Below are 19730 nucleotides of genomic sequence, written 5' to 3' on the forward strand. Positions count from 1 at the left end.
AGTGAAGTGAAAGTATTTTACTGCTGGAATGACATATTTTCGTCTCCAGACAGACTTCCTAATACTTAGTGGGTAAAATAAATATGAGCGTTTGCTCTACAGTGCGTTCTGTTCTCCTGGTGTCCTTCCTCATTCTCTGTGTGTTCTCCTCCGATCCGTTACGTCCACGTTAGGGGGAGTAGTAGGTCGACCCAAATGCACAAGCACAGCAGTTTGATTTGTAGCCAATGATTGTATTTCCCATACGACCTGGGAAGGGAAAAAGAAAAAAACAAACAAGGCAAACAGTCAAAAGGGGAACAGAAAGTGCTCTTCGGGCTCAACTGGAGTCGGGAGGGAAACTCCACCGACGTCTGTCAGGGGATAAAGCAGTTCCGGTGTGGAAACCCGAGGCCCGACACCATAACCAGAGTCTGATTAAAACGAGTCACGTGTACTCCGTGGGTCTGACACTGCAGGACATAAACATGCAAACTGGTGCGCTACATCTGACAAAATAAATACGAGGCGCCCTGATCCTGATCAGTGGCAAAAAAACAACAAAACAACAAAAAAACAACAAAACAAAAGCACAGACGGGGAAAAACTGCTAAGCAGATAGAGACCCTAACAGTCCGATCTTCAGCTCCTGCTGTCCATATTGGACAGTGTCCTCTGGCAGGATACGGACCCCCAGATTACTCTGAATGTTTCCCCGTTGGGGATTATTTCTGCTCCTGATGGGCAGGTGGCATCTGGAATGGCAGCAGGTGTTGACATGCACTTTGAGCTTTGAGTGGTGGAGACTGGGAAGGCGAAACCCAAACATACAGGGAAGGTGTTGACTTCCACGTTGTGGTGCATGGCTCAGAACGCTGCACACTCGGGGCCTCGTGGACCAGCGCTTTTGTGCCCACGCATGTTTGTTCCTCAATTTGCGCGTTAAAGCGCGGCGAGGTACAAACAAGGCGCACGGAGGTAAAAGCGCAGACTGCCTGTCGCAGGAAGTGAAAAAGGCAAATTGTGCTTTTCCGTGTCATGCGAATGCATTTGTGACGCGTGTGGATTTTCTGGAAGGACCACCGCAGGTTTGTTCAGCACACGTTTCTTTTATTTTCTGTTTCCGTCCACACATTTACATTTACACACTCACGGCGTCCAGTTCGTGGTTTCTAACTACAACCTAACAAGAACCAATCTGAGGCTCACTGAGAGAATGAGCTGCCAACCTTTCAGTAAAAAATAAAATGAGATCTACTGATGGAGAGCTATGATGGAGGCTGTTTTTCTTCACACATGTTCAACTATCAAACATAATTTACCTGCATTTGATTGATTTTTCCGATATCAGTGCATTAGAAGTGAGGCAGTATACATCACATCTAGTGAGGGGCCCAGTCCTTTGGATATTTTTCTGTATGTGGCCCTCGGGAAAACAGTTTGGACTACCCTGCTATGGACCCGACGGCGCTGACGGTCCGACCGGCAAACAGTACAGCCGTTGAGGGGGGGGGGGGGCGCTGACGGTACGCCAAAGTCGGCCCACTCCTCGCCGTTGGCGGCGGGCGGCACCGGACGCTGGAGTTTGAGACCCCTGATTCAATTCAATTAATTTTATTTTGTAGAGCCCAAAATCGCAAATTACAAATTTGCCTCAGAGGGCTTTACTGTCTGTACACATACAACATCCTCTGTCCCGAAACCCTCCATCGGCACAGGAAACACTCACCAACAAATGAAAAAACCCTTCCAAGAGGGAAAAAAGGGAAGAAACCTTAGGGAGAACGTCAGAGGAGGATCCGTCTCCCGGGATGGACAGACTACAATGATGCCATGTGTACAGAATGAACAATGTATAATACATGAGACTATATGACAGAAATGATTCAAGTAACTGTGAGTAGTAAACCAGACGCACAGCAGGACCACTGCAGGGACCAGCACCATCACATAGAACCACCATCACATAGAACCACCATCAGATAGAACCACCATCAGATAGAACCACCATCTACAGAAGCCTGTGGGGAGGGAGAGCACAGAGATTTTAGGAGAGGGTAATGTTGGTTTACGAGTACAGTAATATGATTAATATCTAAAATAATAATAATGATGATGATGATGGCAGCAGCAGGCGTCAGCATGGCCACGGTAGGTGTCAGGACCAGGGTCCCGAAGGAACTACGATCTACGGAGACCTGATAGGGGAGAAAGCACAAAAAAAACTCCCGGAAAGATGCTGAATTAGTCATGTGCATTAATAAAACGGGAATTATGGTAGAACGAGAGCGTGAGAGAGGAGCTCGGTGTGTCCTAACAAGTAAGAACTAAGAAGATCCATTAAACCAGCGCGGAAAACCAAGAAGCCTCTAATGGATTTATTTACAAGTGCCATTTTAAATTCATCTCATAGCACTTGGTTATTTCATTAGCTGTACTTAGATGTGGTGTATAGATTTACTTACATAATAACATCATTCTTACATAATTTAATGGATAAGCTTTAAGTGAACATGGGGGCGTTTGTGAGCACAGAGTAGAGAACAAGTTCTGACAACAAATCCTGTTAAACTTTCTGATTTGTACTTTTCTTTTTTTATAAATTATTACTTTCAAGGAGCAACCTGTGGATGTTTTGAAGTATTTTTGCAATGTGAAATTGCAGTTCTGTTTTAGAATAAAGGGTTGTGAATTAAATCTTTTTAAAGCTGCTTTTTATCAGATTCATCGATTAATCAGAAATAATCGACCGATTAATCGATTATCAAAATATTCGTTAGCTGCAGCCCTAACTCACACCCAGTCATAGTATAGTTATATCTCATGTATAACCGTTAACTACACCTCACAGGGCTCCACGGTGGGACCAATTTCACCAGAATTTGTACGACTTAAATGTTTCCCAGGTCGCTCTGGTGCACCCGTCCTCACATCCGCTGCCTCTCCACGAACGAAGCCTTTGTTCTCCTTCGATGGAACTCACTCCTGCTTGGATCGTATGGTGGTCTAAACCAATCAGAGGCAGAGATGCGGCGGGTCTTTGCCTCTGATTGGCTGTGGTCCAGATACTCCTGTAGGCCTACGCTGCTCCGTGCTGTGTGATTAAAATTGTGACCTGAACACCAGTGAAAAGAAATGGAGCCATGGATGTTATTAAAGAAAAGTAGGCCTGTTCCTCCCAACACTCTCCCCGGTCAATGCTGCCACAATCGCCCAGACATGGAGCCACCAGTCTCCCCAGTTCCCGGTAAAGTCCCACGCCCTGGCCCTTCGTCAGAGACGGCATCCGACTCAGAGACGGAGGTAGAGCCGACCGAGCCTGAGCTAGCGACGCAAAATGCAAAGGAAAGAACATATTCCTTTAGTAACCAGCGCGCTTTTCACCTCAGTTTGGGTGACGGATCAAGTATATGGATATTCCGGTTCCCAAACTCAAGAATGCCGCGGCCCAATTTGAAATCTGAAAATCTGAAAATCTTTTGCGTCCCACTCAAACCTTTAATCACAACTCTGATCAAAACATAATGATTAATTGACCTTAAGAATTCAACCAAAATGAAACATCCGCGAGATATTTGCTCGCTTGCGAATCGAGACCTTCGTTACTCGCGAGGTGAATCTCTGCTCGCGCTCGAAGGAGTTTTCTACGCGCTCGCTGTTGTTCTTTCTGACAGTAAGGGGGCGGAGCCAGTCACATGGTCTCTACACCTGATTGGTTACAAACCCCGTCTTTGGATTGGCTGGAGTGATGCATTCACACAACTATAGAAGCCCATTTCTGCACTGAAGAAAGGGGATAGAAAGTCTAAATTATGAGATAAAACGTTGTGAAAACACAAACGCCACCTTTATGTAACCGTAGTGGAGCGTCGATGACAACCAGCTACAAGCATCATTTACCATCATTACCGGCACATTAAGACCGATGCGTCCAGTTCGCAGACCGGCTGGTGATTTGCCGCCATAGCCGTCAAACGTTTGGCGTCGGGGCGGGTGGATGGGGGGTGGGGAGGTGGAGACGGTGCTTTCGGGGGTCCAATCGATGCTGCGAGGTGCGTCCACTCTCGCCGCCCCCCTCGCCATCCACGCCTTAAATCTTCGGCTGCTTTTAGAATAACTTATTTCCCCGTTAAGATGGTTGAGCTACTGTAGAGAAAAGGGCACGTGTGTAGTCTTGTTTGTGACACTTGAGACAGATAAAAGTGGATTTCTCAGTTTGCAGTCTAATGTTCCCACTCTGTACTTCCACAGTGTCAAGAGCAGCTCAGCCTACATGAGACACACTGTCAGGTCCAAATGCATCAGCAGTGAATTGAAAAGTGAAGTGAAAGTATTTTACTGCTGGAATGACATATTTTCGTCTCCAGACAGACTTCCTAATACTTACTGGGTAAAATAAATATGAGCGTTTGCTCTACAGTGCGTTCTGTTCTCCTGGTGTCCTTCCTCATTCTCTGTGTGTTCTCCTCCGATCCATTACGTCCATGTTAGGGGGAGTAGTAGGTCGACCCAAATGCACAAGCACAGCAGTTTGATTTGTAGCCAATGATTGTATTTCCCATACAACCTGGGAAGGGAAAAAGAAAAAACAAACAAGGCAAATAGTCAAAAGGGGAACAGAAAGTGCTCTTCGGGCTCAACTGGAGTCGGGAGGGAAACTCCACCGACGTCTGTCAGGGGATAAAGCAGTTCCGGTGTGGAAACCCGAGGCCCGACACCATAACCAGAGTCTGATTAAAACGAGTCACGTGTACTCCGTGGGTCTGACACTGCAGGACATTAACATGCAAACTGGTGCGCTACATCTGACAAAATAAATACGAGGCGCCCTGATCCTGATCAGTGGCAAAAAAACAACAAAACAACAAAAAAACAACAAAACAAAAGCACAGATGGGGAAAAACTGCTAAGCAGATAGAGACCCTAACAGTCCGATCTTCAGCTCCTGCTGTCCATATTGGACAGTGTCCTCTGGCGGGATACGGACCCCCAGATTACTCTGAATGTTTCCCCGTTGGGGATTATTTCTGCTCCTGATGGGCAGGTGGCATCTGGAATGGCAGCAGGTGTTGACATGCACTTTGAGCTTTGAGTGGTGGAGACTGGCTCAGAACGCTGCACACTCGGGGCCTCGTGGACCAGCGCTTTTGTGCCCACGCATCTTTGTTCCTCAATTTGCGCGTTAAAGCGCGGCGAGGTACAAACAAGGCGCACGGAGGTAAAAGCGCAGACTGCCTGTCGCAGGAAGTGAAAAAGGCAAATTGTGCTTTTCCGTGTCATGCGAATGCATTTGTGACGCGTGTGGATTTTAGGGTTCTGGAAGGACCACCGCAGGTTTGTTCAGCACACGTTTCTTTTATTTTCTGTTTCCGTCCACACATTTACATTTACACACTCACGGCGTCCAGTTCGTGGTTTCTAACTACAACCTAACAAGAACCCATCTGAGGCTCACTGAGAGAATGAGCTGCCAACCTTTCAGTAAAAAATAAAATGAGATCTACTGATGGAGAGCTATGATGGAGGCTGTTTTTCTTCACACATGTTCAACTATCAAACATAATTTACCTGCATTTGATTGATTTTTCCGATATCAGTGCATTAGAAGTGAGGCAGTATACATCACATCTAGTGAGGGGCCCAGTCCTTTGGATATTTTTCTGTATGTGGCCCTCGGGAAAACAGTTTGGACTACCCTGCTATGGACCCGGCGGTGCTGGCGGTCCGACCGGCAAACAATACAGCCGTCGAAGTGGGGGGGGGGGCGCTGACGGTACGCCAAAGTCGGCCCACTCCTCGCCGTTGGCGGCGGGCGGCTCCGGACGCTGGACTTTCAGACCCCTAATTCAATTCAATTCATTTTATTTTGTATACCCCAAAATCGCAAATTACAAATTAGCCTCAGAGGGCTTTACTGTCTGTACACATACAACATCCTCTGTCCCGAAACCCACCATCGGCACAGGAAAACACTTCCATGGGGGAAAAAGGGAAGAAACCTTAGGGAGAACGTCAGAGGAGGATCCCACTCCCGGGATGGACAGACTACAATGGATGCCATGTGTACAGAATGAACAATGTATGATACATGAGACTATATGACAGAAATGATTCAAGTAATTGTGAGTAGTAAGCCAGGCGCACAGCAGGACCACTGCAGGGACCACCACCATCAGATAGAACCACCATCAGATAGAACCACCATCCACAGAAGCCTGTGGGGAGGGAGAGCACAGAGACTTAAGGAGAGGGTAATGTTGGTTTACGAGTACAGTAATATGATTAATATGTAAAATAAGAAGCTGAATTAGTCATGTGCATTAATAAAACGTGAATTATGGTAGAACGAGAGCGTGAGAGAGGAGCACGGTGTGTCCTAAGAAGTCCCCCGCCAGTCTAAGCCTATAGCAGCTTAACTAAGGGCTGGTCCGGACTAACCTCAGCCAGCCCTAACTATAGGCACAATCAAAGAGGAACGTTTTAAGTTTTACTTTAAAAGAGCTGACCGAATCTGCCCCCCGGACTGAAAGTGGAACCTGGGTCCACAAAAGAGGAGCTTGATAACTGAAGGCTCTGGCCCCCAGCCTACTTTTTAAAACCCTAGGAACAACAAGTAACCCAGCATCTATGGAGCGCAGTTGCCTTGTAGGGCAGCAAGGTGTTACAAGCTCTTTTAGATACGACGGTGCCTCACCAGCAAGTGCCTTGTAGGTGAGGAGAAGTACCTTAAAATCTATTCTTGATTTAACAGGGAGCCAGTGCAGAGAAGTTAATACAGGAGTGATATGATCCCTTTTCTTAGTTCTTGTTAATACACGTGCTGCAGCATTCTGAATCAACTGGAGAGGCTTAAGAGATTTATAAGAGCAGCCTGATAACAAAGAATTACAGTAGTCCAGGCTGGAAGTGACAAACGCATGAACTAATTTTTCTGCATCACTTTGAGACAGGAAGTTCCTGATTTTTGATATGTTACGTAGATGAAAATAGGTAGTGCTTGAAGTGTTCTTTATATGCGAGTTGAAGGTCATATCCTGGTCGAAGAGAACTCCCAGATTCCTGACGGTGCTGCTGGGTACCAGAGCAATTCCATCCATAAAAACTGTATCACTTCGAAGGCTCTCTGGGCCTATCAGGATAACTTCCGTTTTTTCTGAGTTTAGCATCAGGAAGTTGCCGGTCATCCAAGTTTTGATGTCTCCACTCCGTGACCAACATTGGTGGTCTTTGAGGCTTCACCGTTTACAAGCACAAACTGGGATCGGTCCGATAGGTAGGATTTAAACCAGCCGAGTGCAGTTCCTTTGATACCAATTAAATGTTCTAGTCTCTGCAACAGGATACAATGGTCTATGGTATCAAATGCGGCACTGAGGTCCAGCAAGACAAGAAAAGAGATGAGTCCTTGGTCCGATGCAAGTAGAAGATCATTCGTAATTTTCACCAGTGCTGTTTCTGTACTGTGATGCACTCGAAATCCTGACTGGAAATCCTCAACAAAGCATTGTTTTGTAGAAAGTCACATAATGGATTTGCGACGGATTTCTCAAGGATCTTAGAGAGGAAGGGAAGATTAGAGAGGTCTGTAGTTAGCCAACACCTCTGGAGCAAGAGTAGGTTTCTTAAGAAGAGGTTTAATTACAGCTACCTTGAAGGACTGTGGTACATGTCCTGTCAACAAAGACAGATTCATAATATCTAATAAGGATGTGCTATGGAAAAACTTCCTTAAGCAGCTTGGTCGGAATCGGATCCAAGAGACAAGTAGATGATGAAGTCAGTTGATCAAGGTTGATGGAAGAGAAGGCATCCAAACAGGCATCAGGGCCCACTGCTGCATCCAAGGTTCCTACATCGGAGGACAGGTTGGCACTGGTTGAAGGCAGGAGACCATCAATTTTCTCTTTGATAGTCAGAATCTTATCATTGAAGAAGTTCATGAAGTCGTTACTAGTGAGGTCCAAAGGGATACACGGCTCGACAGAGCTGTGACTCTCGGTCAGTCGGGCTACAGTGCTGAAGAGAAACCTGGAGTTGTTTTTATTTTTCTCTATTAATGATGAGTAATAAGATGCTCTTGCGTTACGGAGAGCCTTCTTATACGTTTTAAGGCTGTCTTGCCAAACTAGCCTAGATCCTTCTGATTTGGTGGAACGCCATAATCGTTCAAGTTTCTGCACAGTTTGCTTTAGGTTCCGTGTTTGAGGGTTTTACCACGGAGCAGAATTCCTTCTTGTTGCTATTCTTCTTTCCAGAGGAGCAATAGCGTCCAGCGCCACTCTCAAAGAGCCTGTAGCAGAATCGACAAAATGATCGATCTGGGACGGATTGAGGTTCTCACAGGAGTCTTCTTGATCTATACAATGATAACTGCAATGTTCTATTCTCCACTGAACTGAAGAGCATTGCAGTTGTGTATATGAGCACATTTCACATGTGTGTGTGTGAGAGGGTATTGTGACTAATGTCCCTCACAGCCCCTCAAACGTTCCTCTCTGGTTTTAAACACTGGAGCAGCGGCTTTCCTGATGCTTATTCGATGTAGTGTGTCTGCTGTGCTGAAGGGGGACGATGGAGTCGCGTTGCAGCAAACCAAAGTCTGCAGACTGAGTTGTTTGAGTCAAGTCTGCGCTCCTGCATAAGGAACTGTAATATTTAATGAAAACAAAAGTCACCCAGAAACCTAAAAATAAAAAAAGAGCCGAGCCGACGTAGAGGAAGTTGTTGTGAGTCACATGGCGTTTTTGGAGCATTCGTTTTTCATTCTGTTGTCTTGTATTTCGTAATTTGTCCCATTTTGGTTATTCTTGACAAATATATGTGTGTTTGTTGTACTTTTTAATGCTGTCATATACAGTAGTCTAATGAGCTTGCGCACTACGGTGTGTTAAACGGTAGTTAATGTTATGCCTGTAAAGGGAAACACAGTGATCCATTAAACCAGCGCGGAAAACCAAGAAGCCTCTAATGGATTTATTTACAAGTCCCATTTTAAATTCATCTCATAGCACTTGGTTATTTTATTAGCTGTACTTAGATGTGGTGTATAGATTTACTTACATAATAACATAATTATTACATAATTTAATGGATAAGCTTTAAGTGAACATGGGGGCGTTTGTGAGCACAGAGTAGAGAACAGGGTCGTCGTGGCGCAGGGGTTAGAGGGGGTGTGCTGGGAAGCACAAGGTTGGTGGTTCGATTCCAGGCTGCCCCATGTTCCATGTCAAAGTGTCCCTGAGTAAGACACCTAACCCCTAATTGCTCCCCAGGCAAAAATGTGAAAAGACATGGGTTTAAAGTGTAATGTAAGTCGCTTTGGATAAAAAGCGTCTGCTAAATGACCTGTAATGTAATGTAACAAGTTCTGACAACAAATCCTGTTAAACTTTCTGATTTGTACTTTTCTTTATTTATAAATTATTACTTTCAAGGAGCAACCTGTGGATGTTTTGAAGTATTTTTGCAATGTGAAATTGCAGTTCTGTTTTAGAATAAAGGGTTGTGAATTAAATCTTTTTAATGCTGCTTTTTATCAGATTCATCGATTAATCAGAAATAATCGACCGATTAATCGATTATCAAAATAATCGTTAGCTGCAGCCCTAACTCACACCCAGTCATAGTATAGTTATATCTCATGTATAACCGTTAACTACACCTCACAGGGCTCCACAGTGGGACCAATTTCACCAGAATTTGTACGACTAAAATGTTTCCCAGGTCGCTCTGGTGCACCCGTCCTCACATCCGCTGCCTCTCCACGAACGAAGCCTTTGTTCTCCTTTGATGGAACTCACTCCTGGTTGGATCGTATGGTGGTCTAAACCAATCAGAGGCAGAGATGCGGCGGGTCTTTGCCTCTGATTGGCTGTGGTCCAGATACTCCTGCAGGCCTACGCTGCTCCGTGCTGTGTAATTAAAATTGTGACCTGAACACCAGCGAACCAGACGAGGAACAATGAAAAGAAATGGAGCCATGGATGTTGTTAAAGAAAAGTAGGCCTGTTCCTCCCAACACTCTCCCCGGTCAATGCTGCCACAATCGCCCAGACATGGAGCCACCAGTCTCCCCAGTTCCCGGTAAAGTCCCACGCCCTGGCCCTTCGTCAGAGATGGCATCCGACTCAGAGACGGAGGTAGAGCCGACCGAGCCTGAGCTAGCGACGCAAAATGCAAAGGAAAGAACATATTCCTTTAGTAACCAGCGCGCTTTTCACCTCAGTTTGGGTGACGGATCAAGTATATGGATATTTGCAGCAGGGGCGAAGGCTTTAATCACCTCTCGCTCTTTTGACCATACATGTGTTTGCAAGGAAGAGAAGGCCGTGCACTGCCTTCACTGTGCATGTGGACAGAGCCCGGCAGGGAACAGTGCATGTGTGAAAGGATCAAAAACGTTTGGAACTGAAACGCTGAAAAACACAACATTTCCAAAACGCACACTTCATGCCGCGATATGTGTGTGACAATAAAGAAAGACGCACCAGTGCAACCTGGTACACAGTCCGTCTGGAGCCCTGCGTCACATCTCCCACATCCTGGAGCTTGTCGGGATCTCCGATCCCCCCGAGTCGGTTGATGAGAAGGATCGCAGCACGTTGATCAATTAAAGTCAAAAAGTTAACATTTATTTAGAAGAGAAAAAGATTACATGAGCAATTCTCCGCAGATATCTGGCTCTAACTATTGCTTGCAAGCAGGAGGTTCAACACACCAGCACGTATCTCAGCGCTCGGCGTAATGACGTCTCCGAGCAGTGAAAACGCTGAGTTTTTATACACATGTGAAGAACATTCTCCGTGCCAGTTACGAGAAGCTACAAAGCAGGTTGAGATAAGAACCCAGGTGAAGCTGAGGGTAGCACACACACACACAAGATCCTCCTCAGTGGCCGCTGCAAATCACAATTAATTGACATAAAGCAAAAACGTGGATCCGGAACTTTCGTACCGAATAAGATATGAACCAAGGCCATGAACAGGAGTCCTTTGCTTTGAAGCGTCTATGACAGCGGTTCCCAAACTCAAGAATGCCGCGGCCCAATTTGAAATCTGAAAATCTTTTGCGGCCCACCCAAACCTTTAATCACAACTCTGATCAAAACATAATGATTAATTGACCGTAAGAATTCAACCAAAATGAAACATCCGCGAGATATTTGCTCGCTTGCGAATCGTGAGCTTCGTTGCTCGCGAGGAGAAGTGAGGGGGCGGAGCCAGTCACATGGTCTCTACACCCGATTGGTTACAAACCCCGTCTTTGGATTGGCTGGAGTGATGCATTCACACAACTATAGAAGCCCATTTCCGCACTGAAGAAAGGGGATAAAAAGTCTAAATTATGAGATAAAACGTTGTGAAAACACAAACGGCACCTTTATGTAACCGTAGTGGAGCGTAGATGACAACCAGCTACAAGCATCATTTACCATCATTACCGGCACATTAAGACCGATGTGTCCAGCTCGCAGACCGGCTGGTGATTTGCCGCCATAGCAGTCAAACGCTTGGCGTCTGGGCGGGTGGATGGGGGGTGGGGAGGTGGAGACGGTGCTTTCAGGGTCCGATCGATGCCGCGAGGTGCGTCCGCTCCCGCCGCCCCCCTCGCCATCCACGCCTTAAATCTTCGGCTGCTTTTAGAATAATTCATTTCCCCGTTAAGATGGTTGAGCTGCTGTAGAGAAAAGGGCACCGTCTCTCGCTCTTTAATCTCATGAAGTGCTCGGCGAGAACGACAACTTTGTTTCTCCGACGCGCCCTGAAACAAGCTCCATATCTCACGCGCTTGAGCGCCGCTCAGCATCTCGCCGTCGTAGACGAGCTTTGGCGTGTTTGGCAGAGCGCCTTGAGCGCCGTGTACAACCAGTATGGATCAACCCATTAACCAATTGATCCATATATATAAGGCGCTCCGGATTATAAGGCACTGTCGCTTTGTGAGTAAATTAAAGCCTTTTAACTGCCCCTTGGAGTGCGGACAATGCGGTATATTGACTTTAATACTACAAGAGGGCGCCGCGTTTGTTGACCAACGACAGGCGGACAAGAGCAGCCGTTTCCAGCGAGAGCCTTATTGTTTTATTAATCTATCCGTTCAAATTGTTTGTGCTTCATCAACTATTGTTTCACATAACTAATGTGCCACATCATAAATATTTAATATTAATTTCAAACTTTTCAAAATTGAAAATTAAATTTTTTATTTATTGACCTCTCGCGGCCCACCTGCAGTACCTTTGCGGCCCACCAGGGGGCCGCGGCCCACACTTTGGGAATCGCTGGTCTATGAGATCGAGTCGACCACCCTCCCTTCTCAGGACACAGCTGCAAACTATCGTTCTGTAACATGTTGTTCGTTGCACATCAGGGTCAAACACAGGAGACTGGAGAACGGCTTTAACGCAAAACAATGTTATAACATATTTTACCAGTTCATGCATCTCACAAGCTCTAGTTCTCAATGTGGACAAACTGACTACAGACGAGTTGCTCAAACAACTGACTCGTTGCCTGAAAAGTCCCAAAGTCACATCACGTGGATTAAATATAACGTTATATTATTTCCCTCTGGCCTTGCTGCCTGTTGCTAAGGTAATATGCATTCTGGGATATTTGGCGAGTCACATCCGGGTAGTATGACCGTTCTCGGCCAGATGCGGACTTCCTGTAAGACTCTGAGGACAGTAACTGCAGAACAACACGAGCTTTCACGTCAGACGCCACAAAAGTCTCCAGTGAAACCAGATAAGGTCGCTGGTCGCTTTGACAAGAAGACACCGACAGGGTTCATGACGTCACTGTACCAAACGACCAGGGAGCCTGCGCATGCGCACACCTCAAGAAGTCAACATGATGACCTAAGACTTAAATCATAACTTCCACTCTTTATGAGAAAGGGGCGGTTTCACGTCTCACACATAAAGCAGGAGGTGAAGCGGCTCGGGGACTTTCCTCACTGCAGAAACAGCAGATTAAATCCATAATTCCCGTGAGAAGCGGCAGAGGTAAGACGTGTGTGTGTGTGTCTGTCTTTGCTGGCTCGCTGTGTGTTTCACAGTAACTCTGCAGGCTTTGTCTCACTCAATGATTCATAATCCACCGATTCGCTGCTGTTCTTTGGCTCCAACGTCCGCGAGCTTCAAGCACCGACAAAATGTCCCACTCGGTCCAAAGGTTGTGGACAAACCTGCACGTCATATGTGACTCTTCCCCACCAGCTAAAGGTGTGTTTGGAGTATTTTAATGTGGATTCCAGCTTATTGTAGTCAGGACTCGGTCGAATAAAAAAAAGATAATGCGTTGATGTATTTCATCATGATATATACCCTAAATAATGGTTTCCGGTACTGGTTCTGGTCCGGTTTTACGTCCACATGTCGATTCCACCTTCACGTGTTTTGGTTCTGTGAGATTAAACGTTCTTCTCTTTCCTCACATCTGTTTAAAAAGGTCGTGTTTATCAAAGTTGAAATGTGAATATGGTGGATAGAAAGTGTGGATTCATAGTTCTCACAGTCCCGACGTTTCCTGAAAGCAACACAGTTGAGGACACGCCCCTCACGTGATGCCACGCCCTCTAAGCAGATCAGGGCCAGAAGTCTGAGACAAAGCAGACGTCCTCTTTTACCCGGTAGTGATGGGAATTACGGCTCTTTTTAGAGAACCGACTCTTTCGGCTCCCAAATGGCTCTTCTGAATTTTTTGGTGCTTAAATTAATTTATCACCAACAATAATGTAAAATTATGCGCAATATGAATTACTAATGTAAAAAAAACACTCTCAAATGTTTTTTTATATAAATACACTTTTATTTATACATTCTACAGAGTGATAAACGTTTGTTTTTGCACAAAATTTTTTTTTAAACTATTTACAAATTAACTTAACTAACTTTTAATTATTTTAAACTGTTTAATACTTAACAAATTTAAAGTGAAACAACATACAGAAGCTTACAGATTCACACAACAAAATTAAATTAAAATGTGTAAAACAAAAAGAAAAAAAAATCAGCATGCAGAGTTTTGTTCTTCAGGGAAGATTTACATTGAGACCAAGTGGCTCCGCTTTGAGGGGCTGATCCTGTTTCTTCACTCTGAAATTATCTGCCCTGTTTTGGAGAAGATAGAGATTTTAGTCTTGCAGACTCTACATTCTGCATTAGATAGATCAATGTCATTGACATGTGTCCAGATTTTGCTGCGTTTCCTGTTGACACTCACTTTCGTAACTTTTTCATGTTGTCATTCTGCATGCTGAGTTTTAGTAGCCTATATAGTGATTTAACATAAATAACGTCCTGATGGACCGCTGCCTCCTGCCAAAGGAAAGCGCTTAAAAGAAACACGACATTTATAGGATGAGAATTTAAAATGACGTCTCTTGACACGTTGTCTCAAGACAGCAACACAAAGTGTCCCATGAGAGTTTTAGTGTTGAGGTGAATGAGCTCTGTGTGTTTGTCCTGATGAAGATAATAACGTGTGAGCTCTGCCAGCAGGTTGGTGTGAAGGTGTGGACTCTGCTATGAATCAGGCTGAGGACCCAGAGGACGGAGTCCCTCCCTCTGAAGCCCCTCTGTGTGGGGAACATGACAGCCAGACCAAAGCTCAGAGGTGAGAGGACCATCTCCAACTGTCCTCTACTCGTCCCCATGTCCCAACGTCTCTGAATCACTGACTCTGCTTCTATGTGTGTGACCAGGACCCATCAGAGACCAGGACCTGGACCTGGACCCAGCTGTGTGTCCATGAAGAGTAACCAGTCTATGGATCTTCCTATACACATCAAAGACGTTGGTCCCTCTGTTGATGCAAGGTGAGGGTCTCAGGCTGATGATGAGGTGTTTCTACCAGACTCTCTGGTGGAGGTTCTGGGTTTCTTGCTCTAGGGCCCTTCAGCAGTGTCCAGTGAGGGAGGGAGAGCTCCATGGAGGACTTGGTGAGACCTGTTGGGACTAAACCAAACTGACTGGTGAAGAAAACAGTGAGCTGAAAGACTGAGCTGTTGATTCTCAGTGGGACCAGCAGGACCAGTAGACCTAAACCACTACAGGGAGTCATGTGGTCCACATCCAGACCTCACGTCATGGACCTTTACCTTGTTTTGGTCTCTGTGAGGACGGACACCATGTGAGCTGATGCTTCATGATTAGATGATGACGTGATGATGTAATCTCAGTGTTTCTTTCAGTTCACATCAGCAGAGAGGAAAGTCTCCTGAACCCAGATGTTTGTCCATGAAGAGTGATGGGTCTATGGGTCGTCTGGATGACTTCAAAGATGATCAGTCTATTGATCAATGGATTAACTTCAAAGATGGACGCCGTTCTTATGACCCAGAGTAAGTTCTTAAACAGATGAAGAACTGTTCTGATCCTCGGTCATGAATTACATGAATGTTTGTTCATTGTTTAACGTGTTGTTTCCATGACGATCCATCAGGACAGAACTCATTATCTTCATCTAACTCCAGGGTGTCAAACTCATCTTAGGTTTGGGTCAGATACTGTCCACTTTGATCTCAAGTGGGCCGGACCAGTAAAATCTTAGGCGATGGTCCGGTCGACGGGGGGCCGTCATTTCCAAGCGGGCGCTGCTGCCTGGAGGAACGCTGTGGTCTAAAAGGTCTAACACAGGGGAGCCCACACTTTATCAGCTCACAAGCTACTTGTCATCAACGCTTCAATCCAAGTCATGGCGATCGTCCGAATAATAACAACGAGCAGCAGCGGTAACCAAGGGAACAACAGCGCTGCAGACCGGGAGCACAAAACGAATCCATGTGAAGAAACAAGCAACAATAAGTTACTGCAGACATTCTTGTTGGTTACCTCACTCCATGACTAGACTGTTGTAAAAGAAGAGGGGAGCAGAGAGGAAAGTCTCCTGAACCCAGATGTTTGTCCATGAAGAGTGATCATTCTATGGGTCATCGGATTGACTCCAAAGATGGACGCCGTTCTTATGACCCAGAGTAAGTTCTTAAACAGATGAAGAACTGTTCTGATCCTCAGTCATGAATTACATAAATGTTTGTTCAGTGTTTAACGTGTTGTTTCCATGACGATCCATCATGACAGAACTCATTATCTTCATGTAACTGGTCTGTGTGAGTTTAAGTGTGAATCATTAACTGTAAACATCCTCAGATGTAAACACAATGTGAGCTAGTTCCTCCACATCAGGATCAGCAGAGGTCACATCTGGTTATATAATAAAGGTGGTAATATGTTCTGCAATAATATCGGCATGTTGTTAAATTCATCCTCTAAACACAGCTGTTGCTTGTCAGATGCAATCAGATGGACGGTGATGGCTGATCTTCGCTCTTAGAAGACGTGGCACATGGAAGGATTGGCGCTGTAGTGCAGCGCACCATCGGCCTGTTTAAGGGCAGATGGCGCTGCCTCGACTGCACTGGAGGGAGGTTATTGTTTACTCCTGAAAAGGTGTGAAACATCGTGCTGCGTGTGCTGTGCTACATGATGTGGCACAGCTTCCAAACGTGCCTCGACCCCCTGACGCCGATGTTGGCCCAGACCCTGTCCCCGATCCCCAATCATTGCCCCCAGTCTCTCATCAGGAGGGGACAGCTCCTGTGTCCCTTTCCCCCCCGGTGGAGACACACCTTGGCGATGGCGCGCTAAACGCTTTTTTGCATCCACTTTGATGTCAGACCAGTTTTTCTTTATTTGGGTACGAGGTCGTGAGGCTGCAGCGTTGCTCTGCAACCTTTTGCCCCTCAGGTGCCTTGTTGGCATCAGTGATGTCCACACTGTGTCCTCCAAAGAGCATCTTACTTCTCCTTCCCACCTCCCAATGATCATTTCCACTTCACACTGAGTGAAGTTACGTTTCTTTGTTTTCCTCTCAGTGTTTGTCATGATTTCGCAATCGATGAATATTAATTTGTGGGCGTTCCACAGACTATATATGGGCAACTATGGGCGTGACATGAAGCCGCAAAAGCTGCGCTGAATTTAGAAGTGATTGTGATTTATTAAGGGAAAACTGAGTAGGACGTTTTATAAGTCTGAATATTTCTGTGCGTACGCACGTCCTACGTTTCATCCGTACGCCACTTCTGGAGCAAATCCTACGCAAGCTTTTATAAATGAGGCCCCTGGTCCCCCTGGTCTAACACATGCGCTCACTCACAGAGTGCGACCCCCAGTGGACTGATTAGGAATAGCAGCTACTTTTATAGAAAAGCTATTTGTGTCTTTCTGTAATTCTCACAATAGTAAAGTCATCCAGCGAGCTGCACTGGACCCCCAGCAGACCAGATTTGGCCCTCGGGCCTTGAGTTAGACACCCATCATCTAACTGGTCTGTGTGTGTTTAAGTGTGAATCATTAATTGTAAACATCCTCAGATGTAAACACAATGTGAGCTAGTTCCTCCACATCAGGATAAGCAGAGGTCACATCTGGAGACAGCTGCAGGTTTCTGGAGTCAGATGACTGGGACTGAACATGTGATTAGAATAAACTCAGTGCTCTGTGGACCAGCTGACGTGGTCTCTGGACTCCATGCAGAGGTTTGGACAAAGTATCGTCAGTAGACTCTGTGAAAAGGTCCAAAGATTAGTTTCAGAAGATCTAAGGAGACTTCTAGAGGTCAGGGGACGGACTAAAGAGGTTTGGAGGAGTTCCATAGGACTTTGTACCAGATGCAGAGGTCTGCACACGTTGTTTTTATGACCCACAGTAAGAACTAAAACCAGATGAAACTGGTGACTGTCACTCAACTAATAAACTGTCCGTCATCATCGACAGTCTTCAGCATCTGGTTTCCATCATGATCAATCATGACAGAAGCCAATATCTTTAACTAATGTTGTATTGGTGTTGATGGTCCAAACACCATGTGAGCTGATGGTTCATGTTCCTCCACAGAGAGGACCAGGAGAGCTCAGAGGTTCCCACAGGTCCGTCTGCCCAGCAGCATCAAACACACCTGGACTCCATCTTCATGGTGTGTACATGAACAACTACTTTAACATCTCTCAGTTCACCATCATCTCCATACTGCACTTTGTTCAGATTACCCAGAATGCTTAGAGAAAGAGGATGAGGAGGTGCTGGATGAAGAGCAGAGGAGGAGCAGAGAGGCCGTTGTGAAGATCTCAGTGCACTTCCTGAGGAGAATGAAGCAGGATCAGCTGGCTGAGCGTCTGCAGAGCAGTAAGAGGATTTCTCTACAGAGTTACCATGCTGATACATGAGACCTTCACTAATGTCTCCAGAGATGGACAGAATATAATCATAGTCATTCTCTGAGGAAAGGACATGTTGAAATCTATTCTGTGACTCATTGATCTTCTTTGTTGTCTTCATTCAGGACTTCATGCTGCAGTTTGTCAGCGTGAACTCAAATCCAACCTGAAGAAGAAGTTCCAGTGTGTGTTTGAGGGGATCGCTAAAGCAGGAAACCCAACCCTTCTGAATGAGATCTACACAGAGCTCTACATCACAGAGGGAGGGACTGCAGAGGTCAATGAAGAACATGAGGTCAGACAGATTGAAACAGCATCCAGGAGACCAGCCAGACCAGAAACAACCATCAGACGAGAAGACCTCCTCAAAGCCTCAGCTGGAGGAGAGGAACCAATCAGAACAGTGATGACTAAGGGAGTGGCTGGCATCGGGAAAACCGTCTTAACACAGAAGTTCACTCTGGACTGGGCTGAAGACAAAGACCACCAGGACATACAGTTCACATTTCCATTCACCTTCAGAGAGCTGAATGTGCTGAGAGAGAAGAAGTTCAGCTTGGTGGGACTTGTTCATCACTTCTTCAGTGAAACCAGAGCAGCAGGAATCTGCAGGTTTGAGAAGTTCCAGGTTGTGTTCATCTTTGACGGTCTGGATGAGTGTCGATTTCCTCTGGACTTCCACAACAATGAGATCCTGACTGATGTCACAGAGTCGGCCTCAGTGGATGTGCTCCTCATAAACCTCATCACGGGGAAGCTGCTTCCCTCTGCTCGCCTCTGGATCACCACACGACCTGCAGCAGCCAGTCAGATCCCTCCTGAGTGTGTTGGCATGGTGACAGAGGTCAGAGGGTTCACCGACCCCCAGAAGGAGGAGTACTTCAAGAAGAGGTTCACAGATGAGGAGCAGGCCAGCAGGATCATCTCTCACATCAAGACCTCACGAAGCCTCCACATCATGTGCCACATTCCAGTCTTCTGCTGGATCACTGCTACAGTTCTGGAGGAGGAGTTGAAGACCAGAGAGGGAGGAGAGCTGCCCAAGACCCTGACTGAGATGTACATCCACTTCCTGGTGGTTCAGTCCAGACTGAAGAAGGTCAAGTACGATGGAGGAGCTGAGACGGATCCACACTGGAGTCCAGAGACCAGGAAGATGATCAAGTCTCTGGGAAAACTGGCCTTTGATCAGCTGCAGAAAGGCAACCTGATCTTCTATGAATCCGACCTGACAGAGTGTGGCATCGATATCAGAGCAGCCTCAGTGTACTCAGGAGTGTTCACTCAGATCTTCAGAGAGGAGAGAGGACTGTACCAGGACAAGGTGTTCTGCTTCGTCCATCTGAGTGTTCAGGAGTTTCTGGCTGCTCTTCATGTCCATCTGACCTTCTTCAGCTCTGGTGTCAATCTGCTGTCAGAAGAACAAACAACCTCCCTGTGGTCTAAAGTCTTTAGAGACAAACCAACACGTCTCTACCAGAGTGCTGTGGACGAGGCCTTACAGAGTCCTAATGGACACCTGGACTTGT

At 46.0% G+C, this 19730-nt stretch overlaps 1 protein-coding gene and 2 long non-coding RNA genes across 3 annotated transcripts in view; 2 read left to right on the forward strand and 1 right to left on the reverse strand.

Moving 5' to 3' along the window:
- Positions 1-19730, reverse strand: part of LOC144390376 (uncharacterized) — a 345224-nt gene that overhangs the window by 232160 nt on the left and 93334 nt on the right. The window lies entirely within an intron of this gene.
- The window catches only part of LOC144390454 (uncharacterized), a 78016-nt gene that overhangs the window by 42455 nt on the left and 15831 nt on the right, over positions 1-19730 (forward strand). The gene's annotated exons all lie outside the window — the stretch shown is intronic.
- LOC144390394 (uncharacterized) lies at positions 7191-9493 on the forward strand. The gene is made up of 2 exons (XR_013454433.1): positions 7191-9122; positions 9345-9493. It is a non-coding gene; the product is annotated as an uncharacterized LOC144390394 (long non-coding RNA).

Source organism: Gasterosteus aculeatus, chromosome 21, assembly GCF_964276395.1.
Source record: "Gasterosteus aculeatus chromosome 21, fGasAcu3.hap1.1, whole genome shotgun sequence".
Taxonomy (NCBI): Eukaryota; Metazoa; Chordata; class Actinopteri; order Perciformes; family Gasterosteidae; genus Gasterosteus; species Gasterosteus aculeatus.